Raw genomic sequence first — 11,255 nt, forward strand, 5'->3', positions numbered from 1 at the left:
CTATTCGTATATCTTTTATTGGACGCGGACCCTAGCAACAAGTCCAAAACTTGGACTTGGACCCGTGTCAAATATACGTGGTGGGTATGGGTCAAATCCGGGTCCATTGCCACCTTAGCAACATAAAGTCAAATAAGGGGGACATATGCATTAAATATAAAAGAAAAAGAAAAAGGAAAAACCTCATTAACCCATATTTAAAGGACCAAGGTAGGGACATTAGGTGTTGTAATAAATCAAATAAAATAAGATTATTTTAACGTAAGAATGAAATAAACAAAGGAGACAAAATACAAACATTCCTTGAACGAGTTGACCTCCTTTCCACCATTCATCTCACACTCTATAGGGCCCATCACGCGCCTCGGGCATGTGCAATGTCCTTCCACCACCGGTCTGAACGTGTGTTAAATGTAGCATAACCAATAATACCCGTACAGTGATAATTTAACATTAGTGAAATGCGAGGTTTTAGAAATGGATCAGTGACACATATCGTCCCGATCTCGACAATTTGAAAATTTTAAAGCAAAATTAAAAAAATTAAATGGAGTAGGTTGTGTCCAGTTTTATGGTAGAATTGGTTGGAACCAACCAGTTCAATGATTAGAAATAAAATAAAAAACAAAAATGGGAAAATCGGCATATTCCCGATATTTTATGAGATCTGGATTAGTCCGATCAGGATCACCCAGTTTCGATCCAGATTACTGATTTTCTAAGCACAAGTGAAATGTGATTGCTTATGGTTTATGGTACACCATGCAGAAATCCACCGATCATTACTACAATAGCATGGTGGAGAATAAACAACAGTTTTTTAGCACCAGAATTCACCCTTGTATAGTCGATATCTCGGCAACAAACATTGGTTTGCACTCCAACAAATATCGTTCTCATGAGGACCTGCTCTACGCATAGTGCCATTTCACTATCACAATTTACCATTCAAAAAAACGAAAGAAAAAAAAAATATATTCTCATCATGTCCCAAGCTATTACATGATTTTTAATTGTACACAATATATCTTCAACATGATGTGAGAGTACCATTCTCACTAACACAAGATAATATTTCAAAAAAAAAAAAAATATTCATTCCTATTATGTCCCAAGCTAAAACATGAGTTTTAACTGCACACGAGATTTAATTATCAAACTGCCGCAACATGATGTCGAGAGTACCATTCTCAATCAAACTGACAAACATAAACATGTTAATAGACATGAGAGATAAATATGACAATTACATTTTTATAAAATGTTTGATTAAAAAGTGGACTTTGAAGTTCCATCTCATGATTCGCTTGGCCGTCAGTTTGGGAATTTGATTATGTATGTAGGTTTTGGGAGGCAGATGTTCAAACTTGTCAGAGTTTTATATTTTGAAGTTTAAGATACGAATCAAATCTTACCATAATTAGAATATTTTAATCTTAAATCAAGATATACGCGTCTATTTTGGTTGATCATTAGCCCCCTCAAAATTGGAAGGTATGAATTTACGATTACAATATATTGCATTATCTCTACCATTGCAATAAATAACGGAAGCCCTGCAAAATAAATAAAAAAATGATAACGTTATTTTTTTTCATTTTTACTTTTGAGTGTTAACTTGGAATCTAGTAGTTTGAGAATAGTTTTTAAGACTAGACCGTTTAGTTGGACAACAAACGGTTTTGGCCACTCTGGTCTAAAGCATACACAGGGTTTATCGAAGTTGGTCCGTCGAACCAGCTGATTTTGACTGGCTAAATAAAACTGGATAAATTTTTTAATATAATTTATATATTTTTTAAAATATATATATAAAATATGACATTTACTTTCACAATCATTATTAATCGATAAATGTGAAATTGGATGGTTGGCACTATGTCATTGATCCAGCACAAAGTTCGAATTACACAACTAATTATTAAGAATAATTGTAACCTCTATGTACCAAAAATAAATAGTCTCTTAGTATACAATCTTTTTAAAATATAATTTCTATTTCTTTTATTTTTTTCTAGAATCCAATCCTACCAATTTGCCTCGGCAAATACTCTCACTAGTTTTAATTGTCTATCCAACCCTAATCCAATATTCACAATAGCATTCTTCCGGGACAATATTTAGGGAAAATTACAAATAACAGCTAGACTATACTTGCAGCAACTTACCCCCAACAAAAAAAAAAAAAGTCTTTATACCAAATTTACCTGTCCTAGCGAATACCCCCGAGTCATAAAAAATGTCAAATGAAGACCAAAATACATGCATCCAGCACAAAAATGGGGGTGGTTCGACACTTTGCTTCTGAAAAGCGTGTGGTTTGGCACAAAATGGGGGCGGTCCGGCACTTTGGGCATGTGGCCTGGCATTTTGGGCTTCTGGAAAGCATGTGGTCCGACACAAAGCAGGGGCGGTCCGGCACTATGGGTACGCGGTCCGGCACAAAATGGGGATGATCCGGCGCTGCAGGCATTTTCGTCGAAAAAATATAATTTTTTTTACTTGGGGGTATGTATTAGAAAAGTTAAATTTGAAGTAAAAAATGGAAAAAATGTTTTGTTGTGGATAAGTAACATGGGGTGTTATTTGTAATTTTCCTTAATAGGTATTGTGCTAGAGTTCTAAACCGTACGTTGTATGGCGAGAAAATCACGGTAAATACATCTTGCGTAGCAGTATACGTTATCACTAGTGATAGACGGCAAACCGTGCCTTTCATATCTACCGTCCGTTCAGAATAACAAAAGGTAGAAAGTCATTATAGGACATTGACGTAGGATATAAATATTATACCACATTGACCATGGGCGACGACTTAGAAAAATGACACGCCTAAAACCAATGTCTAAGATTCGGCCAATTGCCATTGGATCGATTCTGATTCACCTGATTTGATTCGAGCGATATGCGTTTCAAAGCAATATTTGAATGATAAAAAGAAAATAAGAAATGAAAAGAATCCGGCAATTCTGTAGTTTTAGAAACCTCGATTCAAAACCGTGACTTATTTAAACACTTTCTGAAACCATAAAGACGTATTGTATTTGATTTGATTTGATTTCCGAGAGATATGGTTTAAGAAACCATGTTTTCTAGTGCTATAACACTTCCATATTTAATAATGAGGAGTTTTATAGGGAAATAGATATTAAGGCTAAAAAATAGATATCTAAAGGACCAGGAGAACCGCTCTAAAATAGTGTAAAGATCCCTAAAGGGAAAGACAAATGAGCATGGCCAAACCTCAATTAGAGCATACATTCGCACATGGGTAGTCCTTTGAGCGTGTGGCCCCCACACTTGTGAGGTCTCCCGAAAATCTGAAGATGATACGAACCACGTACAAAGCACCACCTCTGGTAATGTACTCGCACCGGTCGATTACGTGCGAACAAAGCGTGTGAGGCCACACGTGTAGAGAGTGAGGTCGCGTGTGACATCACCAGGAGCGTTGGGGTTGTGATTTTGACTCTGTTTTTATTTTCTTTAGTGGGAAGGAGAAGCGACTTTTGCGTGTGGTGCCTCGATCATTTTTGCGGCGGCGGGGCCTCCACCGACCTCCACGTGGCTCAAATTGATCCGTCGGATATAAGGAGACGTTGGTGCATCGTCATGCATGGCAGTTTGGAGGGGAGCCGGTGGATTTGGGGATGGGGCCGACCTCAGCGCGTGCCACGTGGTGGGGAGACGTCGAGCCATGTCTTGAATGACGTTTTTGTGACGTCATCGAGAGAGCAACAGGACTTGAATTGAATTGGTCCGCTGACGTGGGTCCGGGGGAGATTGCACAATCCATTAAATCGATGGTTGCGGCGGAATACCATTGTCTTTTATAGATATTCCATATGCACCATATTTGTTATAGAGTAGTGCCTCTTGCGGAGGACCTCTTTTAAAAATATGTATTTCACCTATTTATCTTGATTCAGGATTTTATATTTTCCAATGAGAACTTTGCAATGAAGTAGAAAAAAATGAGTAATCTTTTAAACATTCATTGAATGTATCTTTCTCACAAAAATAAGATTTTATACTCTAGTTGAAGCAGTGTTCGCAAAACCGACGAGTTAGATCGCTACCGATGGGGTGGCAATTCCAGTTACACATGGTAAGAGGAAACTCTCCAAAACAAGTCAGGGCAAAAAACCGGTGTTCAATGTTGAACCGGCGATTTTTCTTCAAAACCGGCCGGTTTTCCTAACCGGTCCGTTTTACTGTTGTTTTCGTGCGTTATAATGCCGTTATAATACATAAAATAATTGTCGTTATTTGACACATGCCCGTTATTTTCATAGATCAATATTTTGCAGCATTTTTCTCTTCCATTTTGTAGTTTTTTTTTGGTTTTTTCAGTCAAATATTGATGTTATACACTGTAAAGTTTCTATAGATCATCTATTATTGAATCAAAAGTCGAAAAACAAAGAGCTATTGGTGGATTGAAATGGGGATTTTTAAAAATTAGAAATTTCCGCCATTCTATCCAATGCAGCTTTAATACCTCATAGATTTTCATATAAATGGAGGGCTTTGATTGATTGCTGAAGGATTCAATGTTTACATATTTAATTTTTCCCAAAACGATGAAGATTTGAGGTTTTTTTTGGGCCCGAAGTACAGCTGCTCGAAGAACTGTTTTTATCCAAAAAAATTGATTTCTGATCGATCAAGTGATCGATTTTTATTGAATTAATCGCTGAAGTTTGATCGTAAAGTCCTTATCTATCAAATAAACTAGTTATTTTGATTTACTATTGACTAAAATTTTTTCTATCGTTTTTTTTTTTGCTGCATTTTTTCCTGAAATTTTCGTGAAGTAAAAAATTTGCTATTTTCTGAATAAAAATCTCAATAGTGAATAAGTTTTCATGAAATTTGGTGCATTTGAATATTAATTGAAGTATCTATCATATCCCCATATCAATTTGTCCAAAAAATGAAAGATTTGGGGTTGATTTCGACTCTAAAGTTTATGTATTCTTTGGCTTGATTTTAGGGTTCTTAAAACAATTTTTTTAAAATAAAATTACTTTTTTTTTTATAAACATATGAAATTTGTGATGAATATGAGAAAAAAAAAAAAGATATTCTTTTTTTTCTAAATTTATAAATTTTTTATGAGCTTGTTGGATTTTTTTTAATGTTATATATTTTTCTACAAAAATATGTTTATTTGTGATGAATATGAGGGAAAAAATTGTTTCTTTTTAATGTTATACATTTTTGGTGAGCTTGTTGGATTGTTTTTAATGTTTTATATATTTTTTTGTAAAAATATTCTTTTGTGATGAATATGAGAAAAAATTTATTTATTTTTAATATTATTTTTGGTGTATGTTATTGATTTTTGTGTTCTCAACTTCTTGTTTAGCTGTGACATTTTCTTCTAATTTGTTTTTTTATTTGTTACAAGCTATCTATTATTTGTTGCAACTTCATGCTCATTAAATCTGTTTATTAGCCTCTATGAAGAAAAGAGGTAGAAACTAAAAAGTGTTTTACTCATCTCTCATGTTTCCACATGCTGAAATGGATAAAACTTAACTTGCTTTTCTTTTCTTTTTTTTTATTTTAAATATGCATCTTAATTCTACATTTTAAAGTTGCCATCTTACATAAAAAAAAAAATTTCATGTTAAAACCCAACTCAAAAGGTTACTGAGTAAGTGAGGTTTGGCCATTTCAAAATCTATTTGGTCATTTCAAAATTGATTTAGGCATTTGAAAATCGACTTGGCCATATTTTTATAAAATTTGCGATTTGGCCATTTGAAGTAGCACTTAACACCTTGACCTACACTCTGCATTTGATAACCAAGTTACTAAGTAAATGAGGAGCTCTTTCTTACTACCTTGACTCACAACCATTAGAAAAGCTGGGAACATCATGCTACAAAAAAATACGCTCTCAAACCCAATACTAAACCATATTAAAGGGTTTTTCCACATTAAAACAATATAGAAGCACATATTGTTGCATCATCAATTGTTAGTTGGACTTTGTAACTTCTTCCATTGAATTTATGTGAGATTATAAATTGTCTTGTATATTTTCATAATATTCAAATATTAAATTATATAAAAAGTTGTATCAAATTTTTTTTATAAGATAAATGTATGTAATATGATGGTGTATACTTAATCTAAGTTTTTCTATTTTTTTTAAATTATTTTTGGGGATTTTGACTCTTATTTTTAAAAAAAATTTACTTGACTGGTTAGTCCGATTGCGGTTCAAACCACTCTCAGCCTCATGACCGGTTAACCGTTTTGGTTCGATTTTGCGAACATTGAGTTGAAGTCAAGGTTCAAGCGATGGGGAAAATTGCCACCAAATGTTACCAAAAGAATTGGTCAACAATTTTTTTTCAGAAAAATTCTGCACCCAAGCAAGTTGTAAGATTTCTTATGATTTGGAACTTTCTAGTCTCTATTTCTTTAAAATTCAAATTCTTGGAACACAATATCACATAGAAATTGTCTACATATTTATATATAAGGGAAATGATATCTTATCATCCTATCATTATAATATACTGAGGCTACACTTCTAGATAATCATGTTTTTGGTCTTTGTATAACCCAAATTTTGGTTTGCAAGCTCTTTTCATCTCAATAATCAATTTGAATAAAAAATTAATATACACTCTATTAACGGTCAAAAATAAGTTCCCTCTTCGTACTCCGTCCATACAAAAGAAAGTAGGAAGAAAACAACGCCTAAAAAAGAGAGGGCACAAAGGTCTTTTAGGGAAAAGATATAGGCAAGAAGGAGAGGGGTGGGCCAATGCTCCAGGGCGCACATGCGAGTACGGCTGCGTCATCCACGTCACCAGGACAAGAGCAGCAAATGCGACTCCTCTCTATCCACCGATGACGTCATTCACACGCCGACCCTCCATCGCGTGACGCGTCCACGCGGGGCCCACGTCCGTAACTGCCGTTGTTGACGTGGGCTCAACCCTTCCCACCCCTCTCCATAAATCTACAAATTCAATCCCGAAACTCAAAACTCACCACCGCAACCCAACCCAACCCAACCAACCAACAAACATCCATCAATCTCGCCTCCACCGCCACCTCCACCGCCACCGCTCAACAAATGCTAAGCCAAAGAGCTCAGCCACTCGGACCAATTCAGAAGACGCAGCCGCCTGAGATGGTGGCGTCTGGAAATATTGGAAAGATGGTGTCAGAAAACAGTGTGTTGGTTTTGGGGCGCAGAGCCTGCTGTATGTGCCATGTTGTGAAGAAGCTTTTGCTTGGGCTGGGAGTGAACCCAACTGTCTGTGAATTAGAAGAGGGAGCGGAGGCGGAGGAGGCAGAGCAGGCGTTGGGGAGGATGGGGGGAGGAACTCAGTTGCCGGCTGTGTTTATCGGGGGGAGGCTGGTGGGAGGGTTGGATCGGTTGATGGCGGCGCACATCAGCGGGGAGCTGGTGCCCATCTTGAAGCAGGCGGGTGCATTGTGGCTCTGATCGAAAACGTTTTCACCGGAAGGGTAGATCGATCGTAGGGTAATAGTATTTGGCTTACTGGCTTTGATTTTGGTAGGCTGCTTGATTGACTTCAAAAAAATTGCAGGTGTGCACATAGAGCAAGAGAGAGTATTTTTTTTTGTGGTAGAGGAGGATTTTTGTATATATGCAACGAAAATTGCTATCGTAAAAGGAAGAAATGTATCATTTGGTTGCTCTGTAATTTTTTATTATCAATTCATAGAAATATTCCCATTGTTAAGCAAGATTTGTATAATTTGGTTCTTCTTTTTGTTTTTGTTTTTTTCTTTCCTCCCTGATTTCTTTTATTTCATTTTGAATTTCCAGAAAAGTATCAGTCGATTCCCTGCAGAAAGCGGGGTGCTTGACAGTAATAATTAAGGAAATTCTGGTTGCCTTTTTTCTGCGTAAAGTCAAGTCTTGGCCTACATGCCCATCTCCCCTTATTTTTCACTTAGAAATTACATGGGTTTCTCTTCTACTTTCACCCCAAGGACTTGAATATGAATTAACAGATTTGTTAGGGTACTCCCACACGAGTATTTTCTTCTTAAGGTTTCAAAATAAAAAAAATAAAAAAATTTAATGTCTATGCACAACATAGTAATTTTTTATCTAGAAACATTTTAAGCAATTAATCAAAAATAAAATATAATATTTTTTATAAAAAAAATGTTTATGAACTATATTAGAAAATGATATTATCTACATCCAACGTCATCTATATTGAATATTGATTATTTTTTTACCACTAATAGAATGTCATTAATATCTTATAAAAATATCTATTCCATCTTTTTTAATGACGAAAAATATCTTTAATCAATAAATATTGCATTACAAAACAAAGATAACAAGTCTCGAATGAATGTTTTATATATACAAGTCTCCAACAAAATCCATTTGAAGAAGGTTTTCAAATACGAAAACTCTCATATCAATGGTGCATGTGCTATGCAGCAATGCCAAATGTCTATTCCATATGTACGTCATATTATAAGAATTTTATAACATCGCATAAACTTATTCTAGTGGGATGAGATAAATAATAAGACAGGGCCCTCGATATTTGATGGGTCTTGGCCATTGATTCAATAACAAGGACTAAGAATCCGTGAATCACGTGAGTTGAAGGGGGATGATTGAGCCTACATCGTGCCACTTGGACTGGCTTGTTTTGCTCGAGTCCAATGTGCTTTAAATGTAATTTCGTTTTCTTGTCTTTCTTTGGTTTTATTTGAAATAAAACCCCAAGAAAGGTCTTGCTTCAATAATTCACAACAAAATCAAGCATTTTATTATGCTCTTTGCTTTGAGGGTTTTCTTTTTCTTTTTGCTCCAAGTTAAGTGAGGCATCAAGGTTCCTAAAGAATTAAAGGGTGTGTCTAAGAAAATAGGTCTCTTGGTTAGGCTCCCTAACTTTACCCACCAATAGTTTGTTTCATGAACAGTCCAAAATTCAAATGACTTGCTAACATCCTAAAATTTATAAGTCCATTTTTTTCTTTTTTTCCTAATTTCTATATTAGGAGACTAAGCTTACTTATAATATAATCATTATAAGAGAAAAAGGATATACTAGATGTTTGCGACCAACATGCAATTTAGTATTTATTCGTGCTCATCTTTCATCAGAACCGAGGTTTAAAAAAATACCAATACAAAATGAGAATCGTCGAGGGTGGCCGGCTCTTCCCACGAAACGGTAGATTCTGGCAAGTTCTATGATAAAACCAACTTTAGAGAACCGGCTGGTTCTCCCCATGACACATTCTGTTCTGGTCGGTTTTATCAGAGAACTACCCAGAACTGGCCCAACTTATGTCTTATCTTTTCAAATTTTTAAAATTTTAGTTGACCATTTCTGGAAATTTGATGGTTGATCTGTCGAACCTCATCAGAAATCCAGATGTACGATCTGGGTCACTTATCCGTTTTTTAAACCCTTAATTAGTTAAAATATAGTAAAAAAATAAAAATAAAAAAACATGACTTTAACTCCACCAAGGAACTACAATACTTCAAAAATTGGACAATAACCATTCAATATAACGGTACCCATTGTGAGTAAAATGAGTTGTGAGGATAAAATGGGGAAGGTGGGTGGGTTATCGTTAGCATGGGCCCTCGCCCTTTAGTTTCATATGTTAGAATGAAAAATAAAAATAAACAAATAAAAAAAAAGGAGCCTTCTAATATAAGGGCGGGCAAATTTTGAGTCGTTGATTTTTCTTTTCTTTTTAGTGTTGATTTTGGGTCATGGTTATTTATCAGCTTGTCTCCCCCATTTAGTGAAAATGACCTAAGCATCGACCAAAATATAAAGACAGAGACTGAATCTGTACGTTTGATTTTATATGACGATTTTTATTATAAAAGACAGACAATTTAGGTCATCAAAGTGAAAAGCCCCATGACTTTGATTACTTTGCTTTCCGTCCAGCTTTTTGTTTAACTCTTGTTAAGGGCCAGCTAGGCCTGGTAAGAGGTCAGGTTTGGGCCTTAAAGTCCGGCAATTCCAGCCATACAATGTATACAAGCAAACAGCTTTTGGTTTCTTCGCAATTTGCACGTGGCCCTTTTAAACCCTCTCAGACTTTTCCTCTTTTATTTCATTTTGTTCGTTTTTTATAAGATGTATCTCTCTCTCACAAATTATTTTGTTGATTATGTACGCTGCTCTCGGGTCTAAGAAGGGTGATGACCTTAAATTTTTTTTTAATTTATCCCATTCCCTGGTAAAAGATATGGGTTGTGTTAGGCCGACAATTAAGATAAAATTTTACTAAAACTCATCATGAATCTTATAAAATTAATTGAAAAAAAAGCTCTGATGATGATATATCTCGTAAGAGCATTCTATGTATCTACTCCCTTGTGCAAAATACTCATTTAGAAAGAGTAATTTGGTCTTAAATTTTGGGAACCACATAAGAACTACCAGATAATTATTTTCAAGAAAAAAAAATTGAAGTTTGAGTTCTATAACACTTAGATCTAGCTCTGCAAAACTTAAACGATCTCAATCTTGAGGCTTTTTTTTCTAGCATATAGAAACTTTATTTTGGATTTTTTTTTAGTAAGATTAGTTATGGTTGTAGAGATTACGTTCTCAAATTTTGAGATCTAAACGGTATTTCTATGCCCGATGGAGTAACTGTACAGCATACCCCTGTGGGAGTAGAAAACCTTTGGGCTGTTTTTTTTTATGGTCTCAAGAGTCGGTGTGTTACAAGGAAGGAACCGCATGGGCAACATTGTAAGCCCACCTACTACTCCAATTAGGAATTAGCAATGCCAAGTAGAGTAGTCGGTGGCGTTAGAAAATTGAAAAGTCTTCACTGTTGTAGATAGATACTCCTAAGATTAAAATAGAAAAAGAAGAAATATAACGCAATGACTTGGGGCGTTACAGCTTTAAAGCAGGTGGACCAGCTTTACCCATTCCAATAGAAATACCAAAAAAACATCAAAATGCTACTTTTAAAGCGATCGAGTACTCCCTTGTTTCGTCCAATATTGGCCTGGGAATCTTAGCGAACCATCATCCCATGAACTGTTGAGCACTAGTGAATTTCTTTACATCTTATTTCAAAATGCGGCTCGAATCCAGTGATACTGCCATGGATGGTCTAAAATTTCACTGTCATGGATGGTCTAAAATTTCCGGTCGCTGTTTTTAGTTTGTCAAAAGATTCTATGCTCCCCGGAAAGAATTCTTTCGTTCACTCGGATCCTCAAATTTCCGGCATGTAAC

General features: G+C 35.4%; 1 non-coding gene across 1 annotated transcript; it reads left to right on the forward strand.

Annotated features, from left to right (window-relative positions):
- Positions 1–6,997: 6,997 nt before the first annotated feature.
- On the forward strand, positions 6,998–7,743 carry LOC18442284 (monothiol glutaredoxin-S3). The gene has a single exon (XR_016056712.1). It is a non-coding gene; the product is annotated as a monothiol glutaredoxin-S3 (transcript).
- Positions 7,744–11,255: the final 3,512 nt, after the last annotated feature.

This window comes from Amborella trichopoda, chromosome 1, assembly GCF_054954075.1.
Source record: "Amborella trichopoda isolate Santa Cruz 75 chromosome 1, AtrichopodaSantaCruz75HAP2 v2.0, whole genome shotgun sequence".
Lineage (NCBI taxonomy): Eukaryota > Viridiplantae > Streptophyta > Magnoliopsida > Amborellales > Amborellaceae > Amborella > Amborella trichopoda.